We start from the raw sequence: 27,922 nt of genomic DNA, 5'->3' as shown, positions 1-27,922 counted from the left end.
GGGAAAGGGAAGAGGAGGGGGATGGATGAGAAGTAGAAAGGGTAAGGATGAGAAGGGTGAGGGGAGGAAGTGGGAGGGGAGAGAAGAGAAGGAGGAAATGAAGGAGGGAAGTGAAGAGGAGAGGAGAGAGATGAGTGGGAAGAGGGCAGGGGTAGGGTTGGGATGGGATGGGATGGGATGGGGAGGAAAGTGTAAGGGATTAAAGAGTAGGTGCTGGGAAGGAAGAGGGGAAAGAAGTGTAAGGGAAAAGGGGAGAGCAGGGGATGAGAGTGGAGGGGAGAGAAAGGGATGGGAAGAGTTGGCGGAAAGTAGAAGACGGGAGGTGGAGAGGATGGGATAGGAAGGGCAAGGGAAGAGGATGGGATAGGAGGGTGGAGGGGAGGAGAGGGAAGTAAAAGGGAAGAACGGATTGGAGGGGAGTGCAGGGAAGAGGACGGTGTGGGAGGGAAGTGAAAGAAAAGAGGGGACAGGAGAGGAGGGGATGGGAGGGTGAAGTGGAAGGGGCCAGGAGTAGATGGGAAATGGAAGTGGAAGGTAAGTGGAAAAGAAGAGATAGGGATGAGAGGAGAAGGGGATGGAAGTATATGGGAAGGGGTAAGAAGGTATGAGAGGAGGTGGAAGGGAAAAGGGGGAGAAGAGGGGAAGAAAGGAAGTGGAAGGGAAGATGGTATGGGAAGAGCAGAGTGGAGAGAAGTGGAAAGGAAATGGAGAGGGGAGAGGAGAGGGGGAATTGGGAGGTGCAGGAAATAGCGGAGAAAGAGGAGGGTTGGTGGAAGGGGATAGGAGGGGATGGAGTGGGAGAGGTAGGGATGGGAGGGGTGAGGTAGGGATGGGAGAGGGAGGGGGAGGTGAAAGGGAAGTGGAAGGGATGGGAGATGGAGGAAAGTGGAAGCGAAGAGTGGAAGGAATGGAGGAGGGAGTAGATGGAATAGAAGGAAAGGGGAGTGGGGAGGAGGGGGATGGGAGGGTGTAGGTGGAAAGGAAGATGAGTATGGGTGGGCGTAGCAGGCGTAGTGCCGCTACGCGTATTTCCACATAGTTTGAAAAAACTCAGTGGTAATACGCTCCCTCGCCGTCCTTCTATGAAAAAACACTACATTGTGCATCTTGGGCTTGCGCACACGCAAGACGCACAATGTGGTGGTTTTTTTTTGGAGTAGGACGGCAATGAGCAGGAAGGAGATTGGCCAGGCAGAAGAGGAGGCAGCCATGCAAGTAAGTGCCTTCTTTTTTATTAATTTGGGAGGTGGAGGGGCTGGCTAACTCCGCTCCACCATGGAGGGGAGTTTTTGCCTAAATGCCACATTTGGAACGGAGCGTAGAGTAGGCAAAAATTTGCAAACTCTGTTGTTGGAGCAGACTTACCTGCCCGGAGTTAAAGGCGAGGGAGTAGAAAAAAGATGAGAGGGCGGAAAGGGGGAAGTGGAAGGTACAAGGGGAGATGAGGGGATGGGAGGTAAGCTGAAGGGAAAAGGGGGTTGGAAGGAGGAAGGAAATGGAAGGGAATAGGTGAGTGGAGATGAGTGGATGAGAAGGGAGGGAAGTGGAAAGGACGAGAAGAGTGTATGGGAAGGGTGGAAGGGACGCTAGTGGAAGGGCAATGGGAGTGGAATAAGGAGGGGAAGGGAGAGGAGTGGGGAGGTAGGGAATAGGAGGGGGAGAAAGATGGTAAGGAAGAGGTGGGAGTGAGAGATGAAAGGGAAGTGGAAAGAATGCAAAGGGTTGAGGGAAGGGAGGGAAGTGGAAGGGAAAAAAGGAGGGCATGTGAGTTAAGGGGATGGAAGAGGGGAGGGGAGAGGAGGTCATGGAAGAGGGAGGTGAAGAAAGTGGAAGGGAAGAGGATATGGGAGGGTGGAAGCATGTACTATGCTGAGAGAATTGCTCTCTCAAAAAATAATGCTAAGGAAATGTTCTCAATTGTACAGAGTTTTCAGGCACCCACGGCTGAAAACACTATTCTTCCCACGTCGGCTGCTTGGTGTGAGAAACTGTTGAGTTTTTTTATCGATAAAATTCTGGCAATTAAAGAAAACTTTAAGATATCCTCTACCATGTCTCTATCAGCTGAGGGCGCTATCCCGTCAGCCGCACCAGGGGGTCCACTTGGATCCTCTGTTTTCTCGGCTTTCTACTCAATCACTTTGCAAGATTCTTTGGCAATTCTAAAAGCTCTCAAATCTGGTTCTCTGTCAGATCCCTGCGCGGCCAGGCTGCTGGCTTCAGTGACTGAGACAATTAACCTAGAGGTTAACACTCTGATTAATCTTTCCCTGGAGACAGCCACTGTCCCTCTGACGTGGAAGCAAGCCAAACTCGTGCCTTTGCTTAAAAAGCCATCTCTTGATCCTTTGATTCCCACAAGTTACCGGCCAATCTCGCTTCTGCCTGCAGTGGCTAAAGTCTGTGAGAAGGCGGTAAATAGACAACTTACTGTCTTCGTGGAAGACAAAGGCCTGTTTCATCCAGCTCAATCTGGATTCAGGGCCAAGCATAGTACGGAGTCGGCCTTAGTTGATGTGACTGAGGCCATCAGAGAGTGTTTGGATGCTGGCGACAGCTGCTCTTATTTTATTAGACCTCTCTGCGGCATTCAATACTGTCCCTCACATGCTGCTGCTGGCCAGGCTGGCTGACATTGGGTTGACAGGGTCTGCGCTGTGTTGGGTCAGTTCTTTTTTGGACCAACGCTCACAGCAAGTTTGGCTGCCCTGTTCATTTCTACGCTTCAAGCTCTGTCCACTAGAGTCCCTCAGGGCTCTACCCTTAGCCCTCTTATCTTCAATATTTATATGACCCCTCTGATTTATCTGGCTGAGGAGCTGGAGGCCAAGGTCATTGCTTATGCTGATGACACCCAGCTCCTCTTTACCTGGAATAAAGATGATTCTTCTCCGGTTCTGGCCAGAGCCTGCCTGACAGCTGTTTTTAAATGGCTTTGTGCTGCGGAGCTTAAGTGCAATGAGGATAAGTCCGTAATCCTATAGTACGCTTCCTTTCCTTCGCATTTTAAGGAATCACTCTGGCCGGCCGAATATCCTATTGCTAATTCAGAGAGCCAACCTGTAAAAAATCTGGGGTTCTGATTCAATGAGGATCTCAGGTTTACCGCTCAGATAAAAAAATTAGCCGAACAATGTTTTGGTGTCCTAAGTTCTCTTAGGAAATTTCTGCCACTTCTACCACAGCCGGCTAAAGAGATGGTCATTCGCGCCCTAATATTATCACGCACTGATTATGCAAATGCTCTTTATGTGGGTGTTCCTGGTTACCAGTTGAAAAAACTCCAGTCTATTCAGAATGCCTCAGCCAGGGTTTTATTGAATATCCCTCGAAGGTCAAGCATACGACAACATCTGCGTGATCTCCACTTGCTGCCGATTGCGGAAAGAGTGAGATTTAAAGCCCTTACCACAGCGCACGCAGCCCTGTATCAGTGGGGCCCTGGCTACCTTAGGAAGCGCTTTAAATTCTATGTGCCCTCAAGAAACCTACATTCTATGGTACAGCTTCTCGCAGTGACTCCACGTTTCCGCCAGGTGAGAATGGGCGGTAGATCTCTGGCTTATAGGGCTGCTGTGGCTTGGAACGCACTTCCTCTGGAACTGCGCTGCATCCAAGATGCCAAGCTGTTTAGGAAACGGCTGAAAACACTGCTCTTTGTAGAGAACTCCGTTGACTGACTCCCATCTGCTCACAAGGTATCGCGCCGGCACACTCCTGAGTAGCCGCGCGCGATATAAATGCATATAACATAACAAGGGAAGAGGACAGCAAGTGGAGTGGAAGGAAAGAGTGGAGGGAATGGATGGGTGCAGAAAGGGGAAGGGCAGGGGTAAGAAAGGATGGGAGGGAAATGAAGGGGAAGAAATGGTAGTAAAGAGGGGGAGATGAGGGGACTGGAAGGATACTGAAGGGAAGAAGAGGGGATGGGAGGGAAGTGGAAGGGGACATGAGGAGGGGAGTTGAGGAATGGGAGGGGAGGATAGAGAGGAGGGTAGAGGAGGGAGGATTAGAGAAGAAGGGAAGGCTGTGGAAGGGAAGAGGGTAAGGGAGAGTTGGTGACAGGAGGGGCAGTGGAAGGGATGGGAAGGGGATGGGAGGTGGGAAGGGAGGAGGGAGTGGAGTGGAGTGAAGTAGAAAGCAAGATGGAAAATTAGAAGAGGGAAGGGGAGTGGAAGTGGGCGTTGGAAGGGAATTGGAAGGGATGGGAAGAGTAGAGGGAAGTGAAAGGGAAGAGAAGAGGGTATGGGATGTAGGAGAAGAGAATGGGGAATGGGTGGAGGGAAGTGGTAGGGAAAAGGACAGGGGAGAGAAGGGGATGAAAGGAGGAGGGAAGTGAAGGGGAAGAGGGAACGGGAGAGGAGGAGAAGGGAAGGGAGAGGAGGAACAGGAGAGGAGGAGATGGGAGGGGAAGTAGAAGGGTAGAGGAGTATATGAGAAATAGAAGTGGAAGGGAAGTAGAAAAGAAAAAGATGGGATGAGAGGGGAAGGGGAGGGAAGTAGAAGGGAATAGGGGAGAAGGGGGTAAGGGAGGGAGAGGTAGAAGGGAAGAGGTGGGAGAAGAGGAAGTGGAAGGGAAGAGGGTATGGGTTGAGGGAGGGAAGTGTAAGGGAAATCGGGAGGGCAGAGGAGGAAATGGGAGGTGGAGGAAAGAGTGAAGAAAGAGGAGGGGTGGTGGAAGAGGGTAGGAGTGGATGGGAGGGGGAAGAGCGCAGGGGAGGCATGAGGATTCGGAAGGTGAAAGGGAAGTGGAAGGGAAGAAAGGAGAGGAGGGGAGGGGGGGTGGGAGGGGAGGAGAGAGTAGAGGGAAATAGAAGGAAAGAGGGGCGGGGAGTGGATGGGAGGCTATGTGAAGGTGGAGGTGGAAAGGAAGTATAAGAGGAGGGTGGTGGAAGTAAAGAGGAAGAATGTGGAAGGTAAGAGGGGAGATGAGGGGATGAGAGGAGGAGGAAGTGGAAGAGAAGAGGGTATGGGAGGAGTGGAGGGGAGGCAAGTGGAATAGGAAGCGGATGGAATGGGAGGGGAGGAAAGAGGGAAAAGAAGGGGATATGAGGGGATGGGAGAGGGAGAGAAGAGGTAGGGATGGAAGTGGGAGTGAGAAGGGGAGTGGATGGGAAGATAGGGAGAGTAGGAGAGTAGGAGAGGAAGTGGAAGGGAAAAGGTTATGGGAGGGGTAGAGGGGTGGGAAGTGGAAGGTAAATGCGGAAGGGAGTGGAGTGACTGGGAGATGGAGGAGAGACCAAAGAAGAGACAAAGGCAAGTGGTGGAAAGGAGGGGATGGAATGATAGGAAGGGGAAGAGGGAGTGGAGGAAAGTAGAAGGAAAGAGGGGAGTGGAAAGAGGGGGATGGGAGGGTAGAGGTGGAAAGGAAGTGGAAAAGGAAGAGAGTGGAAGGAAAGAGTTGGGAAGGTGAAAAGAGGAGCGAAGTGGAAGTTAAGAGGGAAGATGGGGAGATGGGAGGGAAGCAAAAGGCAAGGGAAATGGATGGGAATGGCGGAAAGTGGAAGGGAAATGGGGACAGGTGGCAGGGGGAGAATAGAGGGAAGGGGGATTGGAGAGGGATGTGGGAGGTTAGGGTAGGGGAGGGGAGAGGAGAGGTGGAGATCGGAGGAGGAGGAGGATGGGATGTGAAGCGGATGGGAGGAGGGCGTGGAGGGAATAAGAAGAAAAGAGGGGAGGCGAGAGGGTCACAGGATAGAGGTGGAAAGGAAGTGGAAGAGAAGAGGGAAGTGGAAGGAAAAAGAGTAGGGTAGGGGAGTGGATGAGAGGGGAGGGAAGAGACAAGGGTATGGGAAAGGTGGATGGGAGGCCTGTGGATGGGGAATGGGGAGAGGAGGGAATGGAAGAGGTGGGGATGAAGGTGGGAGTTGAAAGGGAAGTGTAAGGGATGGGAGGAGGTAGGGAGAAGGAAGGAAAATGGAAGGTAAAAGATGAGGGCTTGGGAGGTAGGAGGAGATTGGAGGAGAGGGGGAATTGGATAGGGGTTTGGGGAGAGGAGGAAGGGTGGAAAAGGGGAGGGGATGGAAGGGTAGTGGAAGGTAAGGGGGAGAAGAGACAATGGGAGTGTGGAGGTGGAAGGAAAGGGAAGTTGACAGGGAAGGGTAGGAGGAAAGAGGGGAAGAAGGATTCGGAAGGTCAGAGGGGGAGAGGAAGGGATAGGAAGGAAGCTGAAGGATAGAGGAGGGGATTGGAGTGCAGGTAAGTGGAAGAGAAATGGGGTGGGAGAGGGATGATGGAGGGAAGGGGAAAGAAGGGGGATTGAAGAGGAAATGAAGGGAGGGGCGTGGAAGGGTAGAGGAGGGGAGGGACATGGAAGGGTAGAGGAGAGGTGGAACTGGAAGAGGTTGGATGGAGTGTAGGGAAGTAGAAGTAAAGAGGGGAGAGGAGTGGAAGTGATTAGAGAGTGGAAGATTAGGGAAGTGGTAGGAAAGAGAATAGGGGTGGAAAGGGGAGGGAAGTAGAAGGTAGGAGGGGAGATGAATGGATGGGAGGAAAGTAGAAGGGAGGGGTGGAGAAGGAGGGAAGTGGAAGGGAAGAGAGGAGAGGAGTGTAGATGACGGATGTATGTCGTTACAACGCACACTTTTACAACGCATTTTTTACAACGCACAATCCATTACAACGCATGACATTACAACGCATGACACTACAACGCATTTTTAAAAACTACCTGTACAACGCATTCCATTACAACTCATACTACCATTACAACGCATACCATTACAACGCATAATATTAAATTGCATTTAAGGTAAGTATTAGATAGTATAGGGGTAAAAATTACTTTTCTAACTCCAGGGGGTGCAACAGCAGGGTAAGTGTTGGATAGTATAGGGGTAAAAATTACTATTCTAACTCCAGGGGGTGCAACAGCAGGGTAAGTGTTGGATAGTATAGGGGTAAAAATTACTATTCTAACTCCAGGGGGTGCAACAGTAGGGAAAGTGTTGGATAGTATAGGGGTTAAAATTACTATTCTAACTCCAGGGGGTGCAACAGTAGGGTAAGTGTTGGATAGTATAGGGGTAAAAATTACTATTCTAACTCCAGGGGGTGCAACAGTAGGGTAAGTGTTGGATAGTATAGGGGTAAAAATTACTATTCTAACTCCAGGGGGTGCAACAGTAGGGAAAGTGTTGGATAGTATAGGGGTAAAAATTACTATTCTAACTCCAGGGGGTGCAACAGTAGGGTAAGTGTTGGATAGTATAGGGGTAAAAATTACTATTCTAACTCCAGGGGGTGCAACAGTAGGGTAAGTGTTGGATAGTATAGGGGTAAAAATTACTATTCTAACTCCAGCGGGTGCAACAGTAGGGAAAGTGTTGGATAGTATAGGGGTAAAAATTACTATTCTAACTCCAGGGGGTGCAACAGTAGGGTAAGTGTTGGATAGTATAGGGGTAAAAATTACTATTCTAACTCCAGGGGGTGCAACAGTAGGGTAAGTGTTGGATAGTATAGGGGTAAAAATTACTATATTATGCGTTGTAATGGTATGCGTTGTAATGGTAGTATGCGTTGTAATGGAATGCGTTGTAAAGGTAGTTTTTAAAAATGCGTTGTAGTGTCATGCGTTGTAATGTCATGCGTTGTAATGGATTGTGCGTTGTAAAAAATGCGTTGTAAGTGTAGTGCGTTGTAAAAGTTGCGTTGTAAAGGTTGTTCCCCGTAGATGAGTGGATAGAGGAGCGAAAAGAGAAGATGAGAAGAAAGGGGGCAGCAGAGGAGAGGAGAGGAGATGGAGAGGAAGAGGGAATGGAATGGTGGAGGGGAGGCAAATGGAAGGGGACTGGGGAGAGGAGGGAATGAGATGAGAGAGGAAAGAGGGTACGGTAGAGAAGTGGGAAGGGAGAGGATGGGCGGGAAGAGGGTAGGAGAGGAGTGTGGATGGAAGTGGGAGTTGGAAAGGAAGAGTAAGGGATGGTGTAGACAGAAGGGAGGGAAGTGGAAGGGAAAAGAGGAGGTCTTGGGAGGTAGGAGGGGAGAGGAGAGGAAGGATGGTGTAGGGATGGGAGGGAGGAAATAGAAGGGGAGGGGAGAGGAGGGGATGGAAGAGGGGAGGGGGTTGAACGAGAGGAGAGGAGGGGATGGGAGGGTAGAGGTGGAAGGGAAGTGGACAGGGAGGGGAGTGGAAGGAAAGAGTAGAGGAAATGGAAGGGGGAGGGAAGTGGAAGGGAAGGGGATCAGAGGGAAGTGAAAGAGTACAGGAGGGAAGAGGGGAGTAGAGATGAGTGGATGGAAGGGAAGTGGAAAGGAAGAGCAGAGTGGAGATGAGGGAAGTGGAAGTGAAGGAAAAAGGGGAGGAGGGAAGTGGAAGTGATGGGAGGGGAAGTAGAAGAGGAGGGGAGTGGAAGGAAAAAGTGGAGGGGTGGAAGGGTGGAGGGAAGTAGAAGGAAAGTGGAGATGAGGGGGTGGGACGGAAGTCGAAGGAAAGAGGAGAGGATAGGATGAGGGAAGTGGAAAGGGTGGCATGGGAAGGGTGGAGGAGAGAGGAGTGAAAGGAGGGAATACAAGGAGAGAAAAGGGATGGGAGGGAAGGGGGAGGGAAGAGAGTAGGAGAAGGGAAGAGGTGGGGGAAACTTGGAAGGGAAGTAGAAGGATTGGGAGGGGTAGGGAAGTGGAAGGGTAGAGAGGAGGGGATGTGAAGGGAGGGAAGTAGATGGGTGGAGAGATGAGTGTGAAGTAGAATGGAAGGGGGAGGAGAGATGAGGGGATGAGAGGATGGGTGTAGAAGGGAAGTAGACGGGGAGGGGAGTGGAAGGGGAGAAAGGAGGGAAGGTGCGGGAAGGGGAGGGGGGTGAGAGGGTGGGTATAGAAGGGAAGTGGACAGGGAGGGGAGTGGAGTGGAAGGAGATAAAGGAGGGAAATGGAAGGAGAGGGGGGATGAGGGGATGGGAAGGATTTGTGAAGTGAAAGAAGGTGAGATGGGAGGGGGAGGGAGGTAGAAGTAGAAGGGGTGGACAGAAGGGAATGGGTTGGGAGCAAAGTGTATGGGAAGAGGGAAGTGGAGATGAGGTACGTGGAAGGGAAGAGGAGGGGAGTGGAGAGGATGGGAGGGGAGTGGAAGATAGTAGGGAGACGAGAGGAGGGGATGTGATGGGAAATGAGATGGGGAAGGGGAAAAAGAGGGGATGGGAGGGGAAGATTGAAGGAAAGTAGAAAGGGGAAGGATGAGAAGGGGAAGGAAGGTTAGTGGGAGGGGAGAGAATCAGAGGAGGGGATGAGGGGGGAAAGAGAAGAGGAGATAGGTGAGGATGAGAGGGAGGAGGGAAGGGGAGAGGAGAGGAGGGGATGTGATATAATGTGGAAGAGGGGAGTGAAGTGGAAGGAATGGGAGAGAAGATGAGGGGATGGGAAAGATTAAGAGAGAGGTGTAAGAAGAAGGGAGAGCAGAGGATGGTAGTGGAGAGAAAGGGATGGGAAAAGTTGGGAGGGGAGAGAAGAGGACGGGATGGCAAGGGGGAGAAGGGATGGGAGTGTGGAGGGAAGGGAAGATGGGGCAGGAGAGGGGAGAGGAGGGGTGGGAGGGAAGTAGAAGGTATAAGAGTAGGGAGAAGAGCATTGGAGGTGGAGGGAAGTAGAACAGGGAAGTCGAAGAGGGGAGATGACGGGATGGGAGGGGAGAGAAAGTGGAAGGGAAGGAAGGTATGTGCGGGGGAAGTAGAAGGGATGAGGGGAGAGGTGAGGAATGGAGGTGGGGAGAAGGGAAGTGGAAGGGGGAGGAGGGGAATGGAAGGGTGTGGAAAATAAATACAATGAAAAAACATTACATTAAAAAAAGGAAGGGGGAAAAGAAAGAAATGGGAGAAAGGCTTGCTTGAGAATTAGAGGAATGTGTGGGGTTGGAGGGAAGAGAAGGGACTGAAAGACGAGAACAGAAAAGGAGTAGGGGTGGAGATTGAAGGGGAGGGAATGAGAGGACGGGAGAGAATGAAAGGGCATGAATTTAAGAAAATATTAGGTCGAGAAATTAAGGATTGGGTAGAAAGGGCTGCAAGTTGAAAGAATAGGGTTGAAGAAATAAAGGATAATGGGAATTTCAGGTCAGTTTCAAGTTCGTTTTCGGTTTTATTTTCAGTTCAATTTAGTTTCGAGTGCAGTTTGGTTTCGAGTTCAGTTTGGTTTTCAGTTCAGTTTTCATTTGGTTCATTTACTCACCTTGTTCTCTTGCTCCCGCCCCCGTTTTGGAGCCTGCTCAGCCCCTAGAGCTTCCGACTTCTCAGTGGCTCCAGTCCCAGTCACACAGACGGGTCCTGTTGGTCTGGTGTCCCTGTGTGCAGTGCAGCGGGTCCCTGGATACCAGCCTTTTACACCAAGGACACGTCATAATGGAGGCTGTCAGCATGTCATCTTACATCACCACTGTGGGCGAGTTCATGTTTTTCATGTTAACGGGGGGATCCAAACAAGGCAAGTTCAAAAGGTGATTTATTGACGAGATACATCTATTTCACACAAAAAATGATCCAGACGTGAATTTTAAGGAAGACCCAATGCTGTCCTACATAACGGTCCCAACGGTGGTCTTTCCTTTTCTCTCTGCTGTAGTGGAGGCGGCTCCCCTCTGCACGTGCATTGGGCCTCGGCTCGAGACATCATGTCGCAGGGCCAGTAATCTCATGAACGTTCCATTTCCAGTGTTCCGCTTCTGGTGCAGCTGTTGTAGGGCATGCTTTAAGAAATATAGGATGCAGTACAATGGAGCTTCTCTGGGGCATGTTGCTCCAGAGACCTAATGCCCGAACAGAAGCTGGGATTTAGAAAAAAGCACTGCCTGCAATCCGAGCCCAAATTTCGGCTGGGTTGAGGAGATTGGACCTAGATGATACTATTGACAGCTGTCAATCAAGATTCTATAGCAGGAGGCGTGAACCAGGAGGTGGGAAACCGCAAGCGCGTGCAGACGTGGGTCACGAGTGCTGTGTTCCAGGGTAAATGTACGTTTTTGTACATAAGCATGTATTTGTGCATACATGTGCATATCAGTGACATAACTCACTACGACTGAAGTTCCCAATACAGCGGCATAGATACACTCTAATGTGCCACGGACCAGGTAGAAGGAGTCGTCAAGGGGGGCGCAAGACCCTCGGTGACACCTGCACGCAAACCGATACCACCACCCCGTTACCGTATCCTTATCTGGTCAGCCTGTGTGCTACCGTCCTCTGTCAGTAACACCTTTTCCAAAGGCCCCTTTCGAAGACCAACTACCAATTTAATCTAAATATGGCAATGACAGTGATGAGCCAAACCAGGACACAGAGGGTTCAGCTGACTGAACACAGACAGAACATAAATTGGATGCCAACAAACACAGGGGGATATTCTCAAGAACGTGTGATCACTACCGCAAAAGTAGCTTAACGCAACTCTTCACTTCGCAGTCCCTCTTGGGAAAATAACACCGTGTTAACGTGGTATTCACAACACGGCGGTACCATGTGATAGGCTCACGATAACGCGTCAAATATCCGCAATAAAGTCAACGCGACACCGCACAAATGTGAAACATCAACACAAAAAAAGCTGCGATGAGGCCAATCGCGATATAAAAATCAGCGAACACCAGCCACAGGCCTGCAATTCCCATGCGTCATTCCTGAAAAAGCATTATAAAAGCAAAAAAAAACCACCAATACCAAAACAATCTGCGTAGCACCATGGATGCACCCGGACCGAGTGCAGAGGACAACCCAAGCCCCTCAAGCCCCACGAAGGACCAGCCTGGAACCCCGGGGTCGGATGAGGGCAAGGAGAAGAGGAAGACAGGGTTCATGCCGCAGGGGACCGGATCACCGTCACGGAGGTTATAGAACACTACCAACAACTGTTCCTCACCTCCACTGCATCATTGGCAACACAAACGGAAATATGGCAGTCCATCGTCACCATCGTGAATGCAGTCGGAGTATCCAGGAGGTCAGTGGAGGAGGCCAAGAGGCACTGGCATGAAGTGCACAGCCAAACCAAGGAGAAACTCGCTGCCAACAGGAAGGCAGCAAAGCCAACTGGAGGTGGGAGTCCTGCGCCACAGGAGGAGCTGGAAGAGCTGGAGGAAATGATGGCCACAGTCATCAGTGTGGATATGGTGCAAGGAGTTGGGGGTCTGGACACAGCTCGATATGACCTGACCCAACAGCAACAGGGTGAGTAACGACCAGGGACTGGGGGGACGGAGGGAGATGGGCACAATGGCACACATGCACAATAATGAGCAGCACACTGCACAGCCACAATGAGTGTCCAACATGTCCCTGATACCCTTGGCATACTGCAGCACACATAGAAACACCAACTAGGCCCCTGTCCACAATGTGCACAAATGGGCCGCCCTCCATATCACCAATGACACAACCTACCCATGTACATGTGCTGAATCCAGAAAAGCTGAGGCTCTGTGAGCCACACGGACAATGCAAGTGACACTGCATGACAGATAGCATGGCTGCAGTCACAATACATGACATGTTGCACAAGACGACTCTGAGGTGGCTGAGTGTGGACCACATCCGTAAAGGAGCAGGCCACACTCTGACACATCCACGTGCACCTACAACCCATGATGTCAAAAACACATCTGCAGACAAACAATGCACAAGAGTACAAAAACCGTACAAGAGCACAAATGACCCAAGACGCAAACATACCAGCACCTGAAAAGCACACAAGTCAAAGGCACACCATCTAAAAGGGATAAGGGGCTGCAAAATCAGAGGTGCATGGGATATTCGCCAACAATGCAGCACCCACACTGCAAGCACAGTACACCAACATTGACGACAATGTCGTACAAAGTGCAACCCTTACACCACAGGATAGAGAACACAATTGGTGCCGCCCGTGCGTAGTAACTGGCCAATCACATCTGGCAATGCATGTCACTGTGAGATGACAATGTACAAGTACAACCTCACATCCGTCATGTAGGCGAAATGTCCACTGTCTCCCATCAAATAGCCAGCTACACCAAAACAGCCAAAATGTACACTGTCATGCAGTCTGAATGTAAACATCTCCAATGCGTGAACATACATGGAACACACTGTTAACCTGCATCTCTCCGTTACATTGCAGAGGGACAATCAACACCTCCTGCAGAGCAGACCACACATCTCTACAGTGATGATGAAGAGGACTCCATGCACATTTGCCCAGACACCCTCCAACGGCTCGTGGACAGCATCTGCACACCACCCCCAGTAGCAGAGGGCCCAGCTGCATTGTGGTCACACCACACCCTGCACAGACCACACAGCAGGAAGCACACACCACCACGGCTGACTCAAAGGACCCCCACGACCAAAACATGGAATTCCAACACCGTGTGTTAGGGTGCCAGGAGAAGATGGCAGATCAGCTGCGGGTTGGGTTAGACCTCATGGCAGCCAAGCGTGGGTGTCTGAGTCCCATCAGGAACCACTTACAGTCCCTAACGGACACCCACTGTCCGCACCATGCTCACCAACAATCCTTGGGTGACCTCACTGAGGACATTAATCGGATACAAGAACTGTCTAGTCAGACAGGCTCCAGCGATGACAGCACAGAGTTGGCACAGATGCGAAGGACAATGGAGACCATGGAGCTGATGCAGCCTGGAAGTAGGGCTGCCACAGCTGAACACCAGCGAGATGTAGCTGGGATCTTCCAAGCCACTCAGATCCTCATCTTGCCATTTCTGCCACAGAGCCTGTCACAGATAAGTGCTGCTGGAACTTCGACACACACATCTCCGCCCCCTGATATGACAGTGGCACATGGTGATGCAGCCCTACCACCTCCGACCCCTGATGTGTCAGTGGCACACGGTGATGAAGCCATAACACCACCACACACACCTGACACACCGGACACAGAAGGTGTCTCAGAGGAGGAAGATGTGGAGGGTAATGACTGTGTGAGGAAGGAGGTAGTAGCATCTGTAGCCGCCACATGGCCTGTTCCTGCCTGATTCAGCCCTATGCATCATCCCCTGGAATAACACCTCCCACTGTCCCCCGGAACACTCTGCGACATTCACCTGGACCCCAACATGGACTGCCATATCTGCTCCTGTACCACTGACACATCAATCTGGCTGAGGACTGAACTCCTCCTCTCCAAATTAACTTTGCATTTCCCCTAGGTTTCTGGTTGTCCCACTACTGGGCAACCATGTAATGTGGGCGAATAAAACATTCCAAATCACACAGATGTGTCATGTCTGTGTTCACTCAAGTGTACATGAATAGATGAATGTAGGGGCATTGATGGCACAAAAAAGGCACACCCTGGTAAATGTCATCAATGCGCATGTTTGACCCTGACCCACATGGACCTTTAGATGAATGTGAAGGTGTGAACTAGTTGTGGACCTTTACATGCAAGCACAGTACATCAACATTGACCATACAAAGTGCAACCCTTACACCACAGGACAGATGACACAACTGTTGCCGCCCGTGCATAGTAACTGGCCAATCACATCTGGCAATGCATGACACTGTGATATGATAATGTACGAGTACAACCTCACATCCATCATGTAGGCGAAATGTCCACTGTCTCCCATCAAATAGCCAGCTACACCAAAACAGCCAAAATGTACACTGTCATGCAGTCTGAATGTAAACATCTCCAATGCGTGAACATACATGGAACACACTGTTAACCTGTATCTCCCCGTTACATTGCAGAGGGACAATCAAAACCCCCTGCAGAGCAGACCACACATGTCTACAGTGATGATGAAGAGGACACCATGCACATTTGCCCAGACACCCTCCAACGGCTCGTGGACAGCATCTGCACACCACCCCAGGAGCAGAGGGCCCAGCTGCATCACGGTCACACCACACCCTGCACAGACCACACAGCAGGAAGCACACACCACCACGGCTGACTCAAAGGACCTCCACGACCAACACATGGAATTCCAACGTTGTGTGTTAGGGTGCCAGGAGAAGAAGACTTATCAGCTGCGGGTGGGGTTAGACCTCATGGCAGACAAAAGTGGGTGTCTGACTCCCATCAGGGACTACTTACAGTCCCTAACGGACACCCACTGTCCGCACCATGCTCACCAACAATACTTGGGTGACCTCGCTGGGGTCATTCCTCGGATACAAGAACTGTCTAGTCAGACAGGCTCCAGCGATGACAGCACAGAGTTGGCACAGTTGCAGAGGACAATGGAGACCATGGAGCCGATGCAGCCTGGCAGTAGGACTGCCACGGCTGAACCCAGCTACATCTCGCTGGTGATCTTCCATGCCATGCAGATCCTCATCTTGCCATTGCTGCCACAGAGCCTGTCACAGAGAAGTGCTGCTGGAACTTAGACACACACACACATCACCTCACCCTGATGTGTCAGTGGCACATGGTGATGCAGCCCTACCACCTCCGACCCCTGATGTGTCAGTGGCACACAGTGATGCGGCCATAGCACCACCACACACACCTGACACACCGGACACAGAAGGCGTCTCAGAGGAGTACGATGTGGAGGGTAATGACTGTGTGAGGAAGGAGGCAGTAGCATCCGTAGCCGCCACATGGCCTGTCCCTGCCTGGTTCAGCCCTATGCATCATGCCCTGGAATAACACCTCCCACTGTCCCCCAGAACACTCTGCAACATTCACCTGGACCCCAACATGTACTGCCATATCTGCTTCTGTTCCACTAACATATCAATCTGGCTGAGGACTGAACTCCTCCTCTCCAAATTAACTTTGCATTTCCCCTAGGTTTCTGGTTGTCCCACCACTGGGCAACCATGTAATGTGGGCTTGAACTGGTCATGTACCCCTCCGGCTCCGACACTCCCCAGAAAGTGAATAAAACATTCCAAATCACACAGATGTGTAATGTCTGTGTTCACTCACGTGTACATGAATGGATGAATGTAGGGAAATTGATGGCACACAAAAGGCACACCCTGGTAAATGTCATCAATGCGCATGTTTGACCCTGACCCACATGGACCTTTAGATGAATGTGAAGGTGTGAACTAGTTGTGGACACAGTCTGTTTTAATGGATCATATAGATCCACATGGCAAGAGGTTTTACACCATACTCACATTGCTGAAGACACGTAAGAGTACAGGTCTACCAGCAACTATACAAGACACAATGTCTGGCTCACAGAGGTGGAGCTGCGAATAGGGATTCACCATCTATGCACCAGGGGCAGTCTGTCCCTCCCTGTGTATAGACAATGCTCACTGAGGCACACGATTTGACATACAAATCAACACTCATCACAGTTGTACACTGTTGTAGTTGCATAGACTTTATTGGCATGTGCATGTCAGTACGGGCAACTAATGGGCCACGACAGGCCGACAAATGCTTGAGACACTTGCTGGCAGACTGGGAATGTGTCGAGGTGCAACAAATGGGGACGCAAAAATGAACACATATCCTTACATTTGGCAACGGTCTCAGCCCACCTTTCCTTGCTGGATGAGTCATGTGATGTAAGGCGTCTGCTCATGGTCCCGTGTCAGGGGACACCACTCACAGCCCATGGTATCTGCATGGAGCTGTACCACCGGACTGCGCCGACTGTGTGCTATGCTGACAGTGAGCAGGTGACAGGGACCAACAAGGTCACATGTCGTGCTACATTGCCATGTGTGTAGTCTCCCTCCTGCAGTATGTCAGATTTAGGAACGTTGCCAAACGATGCTGTGCAGCTCCGCCCATGGTACAGCCTCACCTTGCACAGGTGTGTGACAACACTCGGAGGTGCACGCATACGCATTCTGAGTCCGAATGCAGACATGTCCACTGTTGTTCTGGCTCAAGGGACCATTCCTTCACGATGTAACATGGTGTTGTGACCTGTGCTCTGGGTGTCAATCAGTTGTGGCTGCGGGAAGGTAGTTACTCGTCCATGAATGCGAGCGCTACTTCGTAGGCAATCAATTCCAGGAGTACGTTGTTCTCGAATTCAAGGAACACGAGGGAGAGCCAATCCATTAACTGGTCCGGACAGATGTGCTCCGACTACGCAGTTACACCAATCCGCAACACAGCCCAATGGGTGAGCGCCTCAATGTGGTCACTGCACACGAGGAGTTGTGCAATCTCCCATCCACTGCTGCTGGCACAGACACCACATATCAAGGCATCCCATGCCCGGGTATCCTGGTTACACTCCTGTTCGTGGGCCAACAGGGGGTGCACACACAAGTCATAATCCAGTTCGGCTACCATTGTGTTGGATAGGCAGACCTCCATGGGCCACTCGAATGTGCATGATCGACAGTGGAACCAGGGCTGGATGCATGTGACGTACGCAAGCCGGAAACTCAGACGGTAACTGATTCGCAAAACTGCCACTGGCAGGGCTCCCAACAGATGCAGCATTCGTGCACGGTACAGTTCCATTTGACAGGGGTTGTGCGTGTGCCCGAGATTGCCTGCCATTGCATTTGTTGGCCTTGTACCACCAGCACTCCTCAGTCCGGCGGCAGTTCTGTGGACGATATGCCACAGCTCGGAGAAATGAGTCGTATGTGTGTTCAACGTTTGCACGTATGGTTTTATTTTGGGTAATGTGTTGGGGGCATGCTATGCAAGTGTACCTCGGGCAGGGACAAGTGTGTGTGGGGTGTGGACACGTTGCTCTTTCCTTAGTGCAGTTCGTGGTGTGTGAGTCGTAGGAGTCTGGTATGGTATCTCACTCAGGAGGTGCCGGGAGCGATGGAGACCAAGGTCAGAGGTTCGGATGTCCTTCTGCCTTGTGTATTGAGACAAAGATGCTTTCATGCCCAATTTTAGTCTGACTACTGCTTGCATTTCTGAAATGTGATGTGGCCTTCACGCTGAAATCGTTGCCAGGCCTTAGATTTAGGGTGCACCAATTGCGAAACACAAGCAACAGTTGGCATGTATGAGCCAAGGGCCCGATTGTCCTTGCGCCTCTTGTTCAGTCTCTCGCTCTCTCTCTTTATCTCTCTCTTTGTCCTTTGATGAGTGCCTGATACACCTTCTTATCTTGGATATTGTCTTACAGGCTATCACTTACAGATTGTCCAGGGATGACCTGCCATGACTCTTCCAAATAGCTGTTTGGGGAGAACTTTGATTGTTACATTTTGTTTGGACTTTCAATGGTGAATGATTCATTCTGCTTTTTCTGTACTCATATGACAGTTAGCTGTTGTGATTCTGCGGCATCAGGCAGATGATTTTGTTCATGATTTCGTGCCATTGATGTGCAGTCTCTAGGTCCGGGGGAGGTGGGGGATGTCCGGGGAGGGGGGGTGGTCCTGGGATGTGTTGCGGTGGGTGTTGTGGCCCTGTTGGGGCTCCGAGCTGCAGGATTGTTGGCTCCATGGCATCTGTTGTTCTTCAGGTGTGGCTCTGGCCTTGCTCCCTTGTCTGGTGCCAGTTGTCAAAATGACTTTACACCAGGTCAGAGCAGGTGTTAGTTTCCTGCTTCTACCTCAGGAACGCCTACTCTGCATCTCATTAGACATAGATGCCGGAGTCATCCGTGGCGATGTTTTTTGAGGATGCTATCGCCGGAAAACTGGTGATATGGGCTGTTAGCACCGGCATGTGAATGGGGCGGTACATTTATCACGACTTTGGCTGCGATAAAGTGCCGATAACTCGGTGATAGCTCCTTGAGAATATGCCCCACAGAAACCTCCTTTTTAGCTCTGTTTTATGTCCTTATGTAAAGGTCACTATATAAACAGACTTCTGTGAGAGATACCATGCCAATGTCCTGTGAGAGATACCATGCAAATGTCCCCTGAGAGATACCATTCCAATGTCCTGTGAGAGATACCATGCCAGTGTCCTGTGAGAGATACCATGCAAATGTCCCGTGAGAGATACCATGCCAATGTCCTGTGAGAGATAGTAAACCATGACAGTGTCCTGTGCGAGATACCATGCAAATGTCCTGTGAGAGATACCATGCCAATGTATTTCCAAGAGCACGCCGCACAATCCCAACAATCTGCTGGTGCGGAGCATGGCCGTCCAAGGTAGGGAAAATGCACAAAGGGAAATGTGTCAGTGCCGTTGTGTTTTCCCTGTTTTAATGAAACAAACTCCAGCTTTTAGAGTTTTTTTCTTGAAAACAAAATAAGTTTGCTGAAGTGGCGCATAAAACATGGTGTCCATGCGACAAAGCTTCAACCCCTTAAGGGGAGACGTGGCGATCCCACTGAAGACCAGAGAACACAGTCTTTCTGGTAAAGATCTGTACATATGGCAGGTGGTCCTTCGCTTGAGAAGTATAGCCATAGCTTCCGTCGACCTTGTGAGAAGATGGGTAGCCTGCCAAGTTCTAAATGATCCTGTTAATACCCAAATTATTTTCTTTGCATTTAATGACCAGAACTGGTTCCTCCATTTCTGCCCTAGGTGTAGTCACATAGAAACAAGGTGTGCCAAGTTTCCTATATTAGCCTTGGCATTTTATTCCTGTGTTGATATATATTACATGTCTTATTATATGTTCCCACAAGTCTTGTTTGAGATGAGTGTGTTCTCTTAAAATTAGACCTAAAATCAGCCCCTTTTCATAAGTGAGAGATTCTGGCTTCATCTGTGTAAAGCAGGCAGAATATTTTTTTTTTATTTTGTGCGTTCAACGTTGCGAAAAGTCTTGTGCTCTTCTGTGCTGCTCAGTATGAAAGGGACATTTCCATTTTTTTTGTTGCTCTATATTGTTGAATATATGATGTAGATCTTTTTCAGCTTTCTACAATGTGACTTTGCTGAGAATTTAGGGGCATATCAGCAAGGGCCGGCGATAAGTATCACTAAGCGCACTTAGCGCTAAGATAATTATCGCCGGATATCGTGGAATTTTATCGCTGAGATAGCGTGCTATCAGCAACGCTTATCTCAAAAGCGATAAAATTCCTCGCGCTAACAGCCAAAAGTGAGATTATCGCTGGAAACCCAGCGATATTCTCACACATTTTGGCGTTAGCTTGCTGATAAGGCAGGGCATACTTAGCCATTATATCCACCTTACATTGGATATAATGGCTAAGTCAGGGTGAAAGCAGGCGTAAGGAAAGCAGCGTTAACTGTGGTTAGCGCTACTTTTCTTATCGCTATGCCTGTTAGCGTTTCCCTTGATAATTGGAGAAATGTCGGTTAGCGACATTTCTCCAGTTATTTTGGGACGGAACGCCCACTTTGCATCTCATTAGAGATGCAAAGGTGGGCGTTATGGGAAAGGGAGCTAAAGCAAGGAATCACACGTTAGCGTGACCTTGCTGATTAAGCGATAAAATTAGCGCCTCTTTTCGTCCGAAAACAGACGCTAATGCGGCGATAATTTTTCATCGCCAGTTTGCTGATATGCCCCTTGGTATCCTTATTAAGCGAGTTTCTAAATGTAACAACTACTAAAACGTCAGTATGCTTCACCTGAGAGCATTGTGCTCAGCTGGTTGTTACAACATTGGGAATACCGTCGAGAAAGCTCCATAGGACTTCTTTGAGGCGAAGGATGCGTAAAGCCTCAATAAGTAGGAAGGAGTGGAAAGAAACCAAACCAAAAGCGGGGCATTGAACTGAGAACCTTCAATTCACAGTAGGTATGTGGCGGCATTACATGAGTCTGCAATAAATAACAATAATGTAACATAATAATAAAATGCTGCAAAGCAAATAGCGAATTTTAAACTAATAGGTTAGGAATGTATGATGAATAATGTTTGGGGTATATATTTTTTTGACTAGCCAGCATTCATAATTGTTGATTTACCTATCATTATGGTGATAATTCTATCCATATTATTAATATTTTTTTAGCACATAATAATCGCACATTTTATAAAATACCAAGGCCCAGATTCACTAAGCCCTTGCCTTGCCCTTGAGTCACGGGAAACTGACCGACTCCGCCACTTGCTTGCCGCCGCCGCTGAGGGAGCCGCCTGGATACCGTCACGCCAGCCCTGCTGGCGCTACAGCCTGGGTCACTCTTCGCTGTTTGTCTCCCCCGCCGCCGCCATCACCATACTTGCGGCCGAGAGCGGGGGGAGACTACAGCTCCCAAGCACCCCTGCGGCTGCTGACGCCGCCAACGCGCCCGGAGGCGCTTCAAAAACCCGCGCCTCCCACTGAGGAGCTGGGAAACTGACCGACTCCGCCACTTGCTTGCCGCCGCCGCTGAGGGAGCCGCCTGGATACCGTCACGCCAGCGCTGCTGGCGCTACAGCCTGGGTCACTCTTCGCTGTTTGTCTCCCCCGCCGCCGCCATCACCATACTTGCGGCCGAGAGCGGGGGGAGACTACAGCTCCCAAGCACCCCTGCGGCTGCTGACGCCGCCAACGCGCCCGGAGGCGCTTCAAAAACCCGCGCCTCCCACTGAGGAGCTGGGAAACTGACCGACTCCGCCACTTGCTTGCCGCCGCCGCTGAGGGAGCCGCCTGGATACCGTCACGCCAGCGCTGCTGGCGCTACAGCCTGGGTCACTCTTCGCTGTTTGTCTCCCCCGCCGCCGCCATCACCATACTTGCGGCCGAGAGCGGGGGGAGACTACAGCTCCCAAGCACCCCTGCGGCTGCTGACGCCGCCAACGCGCCCGGAGGCGCTTCAAAAACCCGCGCCTTCCTCCGCGTCGCGGGACGCGCGCGGGCGGCGCCGGGCTGAGCCCGGGCAGAGGGCGGGCCGTCTGTGGCCGTCAGGGGCAGAAGGAGGCAGGGCGGGGCCATCCCCCTGACATCGGACACCTGATCACCCACCGCACTACTGGTACTGCTGCTGTACGCTACTTTTACTGCTTCGCCCTTTGTGCATTGTTGTGGTGCTGTGCAGTATAGTCGAACTTGTGGCTATTTTCTGGGTCCTGTCGTGGGGACCGCAACTTTTAGCCATATTTTACGATGTCAGGTCCCAAGAAAAATAAGATAGTCTCGGGGGCTGGCTCTATGAACAACTTTTTAGTCAAGAGGGTGACCAAGATTAACGAGGATAGAAGAGCTTCGTTGGGCAAGGTAGATGATACGGTTCGCACTCCCTCCCTAGCTACAGCCGCTACATTGGAGGATTTCCTAGTTGGCGATAGAATCACGGACTTATTACCACAAGATAATAACGTTACCGAACTAATTTGCAATACAGTAGCCCCTATTCTCCAGGAGCATGATAACGCAGCAATGGCCTCCTTAGTGAATGATACGTTACGTCCTGATTCTGAGGGAGAGTCAGAAACAGTGGAAGAAATTAGGGGCAAGAGACCCGTTAGAACATGCAGAAGGCTCCAAAGTAAGAGGGGGGGTAAGACCACCCATAGGAGAAGGGTGGAAACTCATCGGCCGGATAGCCACAGTCCCCCCAAATCCAACCCAATTACAGAGTCTATGAAGGATCCCAAGACTTCTCTGAGCCTAGAGCAGTTCGATCTGTTAATCAAACGTATTGAGGCTGCGGTAGACCTAAAACTTAAAGCCTGTATCGACTGTCTTACAGTCAAACTGGATACCGCTAATGCGGAAATCAAAAGACTTGGAGCTCTATTGGATCGACAGCTGGCTAAAACCTCTCAGGCGAATCCCTCACCCACTCACAATAGCTTAGCTAACCTTGGGGAGACGGGACGTAGTGCTACAAAAGCTCCCAACTCTTTTCCTATGATTCGTCCTGTTATTAGTTCGGGCCATAATCTTACTGTTCCCCTAGTAACTCATCCCCCATCAACAGATGTGGATTGCGTTCAGGCGAGGGGCTTGCAGAGACCTGACATTAGCAGTAGTGCTGTACAAAGCAGACGCGCCAACACTATTAATTTGCCCCCGGAATGCGCCCCATACGTCATTGTACTTACAGACGTCCCACTACTCTGCTCAGGTAACACAGAGCTGCAAGTGGAAGCGCATGAGTCCCTCAAGAACAAAGTGGTGGCCTGGTTAGGTGCTAAATGTGGTTTTCCTTCCAAACTTGCTTGAGACATAATCACGACAAGGAGAGTGAATTGGATTGGCCCATCAAGGAAATTTTGTAGAGGGGACTGCGTGGTTGTGAATTTTAAATATCCACAACACGTGGCCACTGTCCTCCTGCGGGCAGCTTCCCTGATGGAGGACTGTAACAGTATTCGTGTTCGTCCATTGGGGTATTTCTACAATAAGGCCAATTTTCCCTCCGCGTCGAGACCAAGATCTTATCCGTTTACCCCGGTGGGGCCTAATCCGGCGCAGCAATGTTCTTTGCAGGGCCGTGAAAATGCCAGTTCATGGGGTCCCCCAATTTTAACGCATAATAGGTTTGATGTGCTCTCAGGTCTTGACCTCTGTGATTGACGGGAAGAGGGAGAGGGGACAGAGGACGCCGCGGCCGCGGCCCCAACATCTATGGTCCACGTACCTTCTTCTGAGGTGGTCAAGAACAATTTACCTGAGATTATTATTAGCGATAATGGGGGAACGGTTAGGCTGTTATCTTGGAATATCGCTGGTTTGCGGGCCAAGAAGGGAGACCCCAGCTGGGAAAGCTTTGTCAAGAGTTACGATGTTGTTGCCCTGCAAGAGACTTGGGACTTGGAATGTGACTACTGGTTAGATGGCTTCACTTCCTTTTTCGTCCCTGCTTCGCCTTCTCCAGCTGGTCGGAACAAAGGCGGCCTTATGATGTTGGTTTCAGTGAATCTGAAAGGCAAACTGATTATGCTAGACTGTGCTTCCAAAAATTTTATCATTCTGGAGTTAACAGTAGAGGATGGTGATAAATTGTTGTTGGTTAACTGTTACAATGCCCCCAATAGCAACCCAGAATCTCTGCATTTTAACTGGTTATTAGATTTTTTAACTCTCTACGGAGACAAGCAAACCACTTTGTTTCGAATTATTTTAATGGGTGATTTTAATGTTCATTTGTGCTATAAATGTGTTATGGTTGAATTGGAGGGGCCAGACAGTGTGTCACCCCCTCATTTAGAACACACACTGAATGGTCGAGCACTTGAATATGTACTGCTGGGAAATGAGCTATTCGAACCTGAATTTTCTGATATCACCACACGGGTTGCTACCTACACGGGCAGGGCTAGCGATTCGATTATTGACTATATCTTTATCTCGAGATTCTTTCTCAATTATGTGATCACTTATAATGCTATTGATATGCCCATGAGTGATCACAATCCGGTTGGTCTGGTGCTAACAAATAGTGCCTTATTGTCAAAATCGGTTGTTCTCCAGCAGACTATTTTGCCTTTAAAAGTAAAGGACCAGGGGAGAAGACTTAAATGGGAGTCGGTTGTACCGGAATTTTTTTTTGTAACTTTATCTAATTCAGTCGCAGATGAGTTAAGGGTGTGTGCTACTCCTCTAGCTGGGGACAATGATGTTATATCTTCATTTGAAGGCATTTGCCGGTTTGTGTCTGGTAGTCTTCTAGCTAAAGGGCAGGGGAATAAACAATATCCGGTAAAAGGCTGGTTTGATAATAACTGTAGCAAAGCTCATAACCGCCTCAAAAAAGCCCTGAGTGCCCGCCCAAGGAACAAGGAGCTTGTGGCACGACTGAGGAAGGATTATAATACGGCCATCACTTTACGTAAAAAAGAATTAAAAAGTAAAGCTTGGGAGGACCTAAGGGACAAAGCTACCCTAAAAAACAGCGCTGAGTTTTGGACAATAATAAATTCCCCATTTCTAACAGGTGCCCAAAACTCAGTACAGGAATTAAACATCTCAGAAGCTGAGTGGCTGTCCCATTTTGAAAAAATATATGACAGCCACAGAGAGTTGGGCCCTCTTATAACCCCTGCAACTGGTAGTCCAAAGGAGCCTGTGAGTTTTGAAATCTGTGAGGTACTTAGAGCCATAGAGGAGACAGCAGGGCGTAAGGCCCCAGGCCCCGACGGAGTACCAGCAGATATGTACAGGGCAAATCCACTGTTTTGGGCAAATATTTTAACTCGAGTTTTTAATGCCGCCGCATTAGTGGGTTTCCCTGAATCCTGGTCCCTCGCTACAATCGTCCCTATATTTAAAAAAGGGCAGAGAGGAGATCCAAAATGTTATCGACCCATATCGCTTTTGGACTCCTCGGTTAAAATTTTAGGCAAGGTTGTCCTGGCGAGGATTTCCGCGTGGGCCAGGGGAAATAACATTTTATCCGAGGCTCAATTTGGCTTCAGGTCAGGGAGGAGTACTGAGGACCAATGCCTCAACCTCCACCTTATTTTGTCCAAATATACTAAAGCAAAAGGGGGCAGCTTATTCCTGGGTTTTATGGACTTGTCCACAGCCTTTGATCTTGTTAATAGATCAAAGCTGTGGGCAATGTTGCTGGAGATGGGCCTCGATAGCCCTTTGGTGTACTTTCTAGCGGAGCTTCACAAAGATCTGAGGGCTCGCATTAGAATGACCACCGATGGAAAGTGCACTGAGAGCTTTAGATCTACCAGAGGGGTCCGCCAGGGTTGTATCCTGGCTCCAATGTTGTTCACGCTTTATGTGAACTCTTTGGAGGGTTACCTAACGTCTGTTACAAAAGATTTCCCGTGCATGGGGGGTGCACCAATTCCGGTGCTCCTCTACGCAGATGACGCGGTACTCATAGCTAGGACCCCAGTTGCCCTACAAAAGTTATTGGACGCCTTTTGTAACTTTATGAGTAGTCTCGATCTGGTGATCAACAAAAGTAAATCACATACCATGTCCGTCGGACGTGGTATGCGTAGAGAAAAATCCTTTTACTGTGACGGAGAGGTGATCACTAGTGTTAAGACTTTCACCTACCTGGGTGTGATCTTTGATCAGAGGGGCTCCTGGACACCGCAGGTAACATCCAAAATTAATGCGGTAAGAAGTTCATATGCTGCAATTTTGGGTTTTGCAAAGAGATTGGGGGGAAAACCTATGGAGGCCATTATGGCCATCTATAAAGCCAAGACAATTGCTATTGCTAGATATGGTGCAGCTGTCTGGGGTTACGTTAATGTCACAGATATCCAGACAGAGGAAAATAAATTTTTTCGCTCATTGCTGGGGTTACCCCAGTCAACTGCTACCTTCTCAGTACATGTAGAGCTGGGAATGGGTTATATTTTAGACATTTTAAATCTAGCTCCACTCTTGATGTGGATAAAGCTTTGGCTTAACCCAAACCTTAGCCTAAACCATCGGATCATCAAAGATTGCCTCCAACTTGATCACAGAAGGGAAATTCAGTGGCTGTCATATATTGAAACTATGACAGCTCTTTTGGGACGCCCTGAAATTTTTAGTAGCCCTGAAGCCTTGTGTAGAGCCGACTTACAGTGGGTGAAATTAAATTTTCTGAGAATTCGCACGGCCGAGCGTGAAGCCCGCGATTTATGTAAACCCTCCGTGAGGGCTCACGTTTTGATATCCCCTTCCTGTGTGCTGGCCCCCTATTTAATCACGGTAACCAACCATTTCCATAGATGGCTTTTAACCAAATTTCGGTTTAACCAAATTTATACAGTGCTGTGGGATGTGAAAGACTGGTGCAAGCTGGAGGAATCGGCTCCATGCAAATGTGATGGTTTCTCTGTTCAGGATAACGCCCACTTTTTGTTTTTTTGTTCCTTCTATCATGAACCGCGTATAAAATACTTAAAATCTATTCTGAAGGACTTGGGATTTATCCAGTATAAGCCTGCACTGTTTTATTTACAAATGTTGCTTTCTCCTCTTATTATGTATTGCACTGCTAGTTTTCTAGCCGCATCTGTGAGATGCAAGAAAATAAGGCTAAGTTTGGAAGAACAATAGGAATATGGATTCAGCCATATTGCCCATTTGAGTGTTTTTTAATGTATTTTACGTATCTATCGCCCTTTTAATCTGTTTTTTAACTCATAAATTGTTTAATATTGTATTAAATTTATCAACTGTTTTATGGATGAACCTTTGATATTTGATGTAGTATGCTTTTATGATTTTAATTAATCGAATAAAGTGAATTTGACTTGACACAGAGCAAAACAAGGGCTTAAGTCACATTTACCAAGCCATGCAAAGCCACCTTGCATTGGGAAAGGGTTCCATGGGTGGAGTTTGGGTGTTCCCGCGCATTCACCCATGGATTTTGGTGCATTGTCGCATTTACTGGGGGTAGTAAACCTGGGAATGCGTCAAAATGTTACACCATCCCGACAGAGGCGTAACAAGGAAAAGTATGTTTATTTCTCCTCGCGATTTCTTCCTTCTACATGTGCTGCATTCTGGGAAATTCCTCTGAGGATTGTTTTTGTGCAGAAAGGTGCCCCTTCATGCACAAAAACAATCCTGTCTGCAACGCAGGTACCCTTGCGTCCTGGTGCAAGAGTCTCTGCACTAGGAAGTGCACAGTGTGCTAGTGCAGAGTGCTCTCTCCATTTGACGCAGCGCAGAAAGGCATCTTGCTGCATTGCATTGCATCAAAACTTCATAAATCTGGCCCCAACTTTTGTGAGTGTACTGATTCCAGGCTTTGGTTGGGGTCCCTTATCAATGACCTGCCAAGAGTAAGAGCTTCTCTGGTGGGTTTGTCTAAATCCATATACCTCCTCTGTACTCATAAGTAGCAGGAGGTGTGAAAAATACTCATCTACTTTCCTTCTTTTTTGCAGAGGCAAGAGCCACATTTGGGGGCTAAGGAAATCTGACTGGGCGCAGCTGACCAAAAGAAATGGCCAGTTCTCAGTAGATGGTCAATTTCTCTGATCAAGGTCATCATTTTCTTCCGAGACAGTAAGGAGGAAACAAGTAATTGAAGATACTTGGTAGTTGAGAAAGTGAAAATAGGAAAGAAAGGAGCATGGGATATACTGGTTCATCGTCAATCACTGAGCGTGCACTCAGCAAGGCCATACCAACAGGCCCCTCTCAGATAGCCACCTCCGATGTGCTTAGTTGGACATTCCCAAAACAGCAACCCAGCTCTAGCTCAAGTTAGAACCCAATCCCCAAGTCAATAACAGAAGACAAG

At 49.4% G+C, this 27,922-nt stretch overlaps 1 long non-coding RNA gene across 1 annotated transcript in view; it reads right to left on the bottom strand.

Moving 5' to 3' along the window:
- Positions 1 to 10,254, bottom strand: part of LOC146790114 (uncharacterized) — a 126,504-nt gene extending 116,250 nt beyond the window's left edge. The window contains exon 1 of the long non-coding RNA XR_014969539.1: positions 10,162 to 10,254. This is a non-coding gene — a long non-coding RNA (uncharacterized LOC146790114). The remainder of the gene's footprint in view (positions 1 to 10,161) is intronic.
- Between the last annotated feature and the right edge of the window lie 17,668 nt (positions 10,255 to 27,922).

The sequence above is a fragment of the Triturus cristatus genome, chromosome 10 (assembly GCF_964204655.1).
Source record: "Triturus cristatus chromosome 10, aTriCri1.1, whole genome shotgun sequence".
In the NCBI taxonomy this organism is placed as follows: Eukaryota; Metazoa; Chordata; class Amphibia; order Caudata; family Salamandridae; genus Triturus; species Triturus cristatus.
The sequence above is the reverse complement of the archived record's forward strand: the minus strand, read 5'-3'. Positions and strand labels throughout refer to the sequence as shown.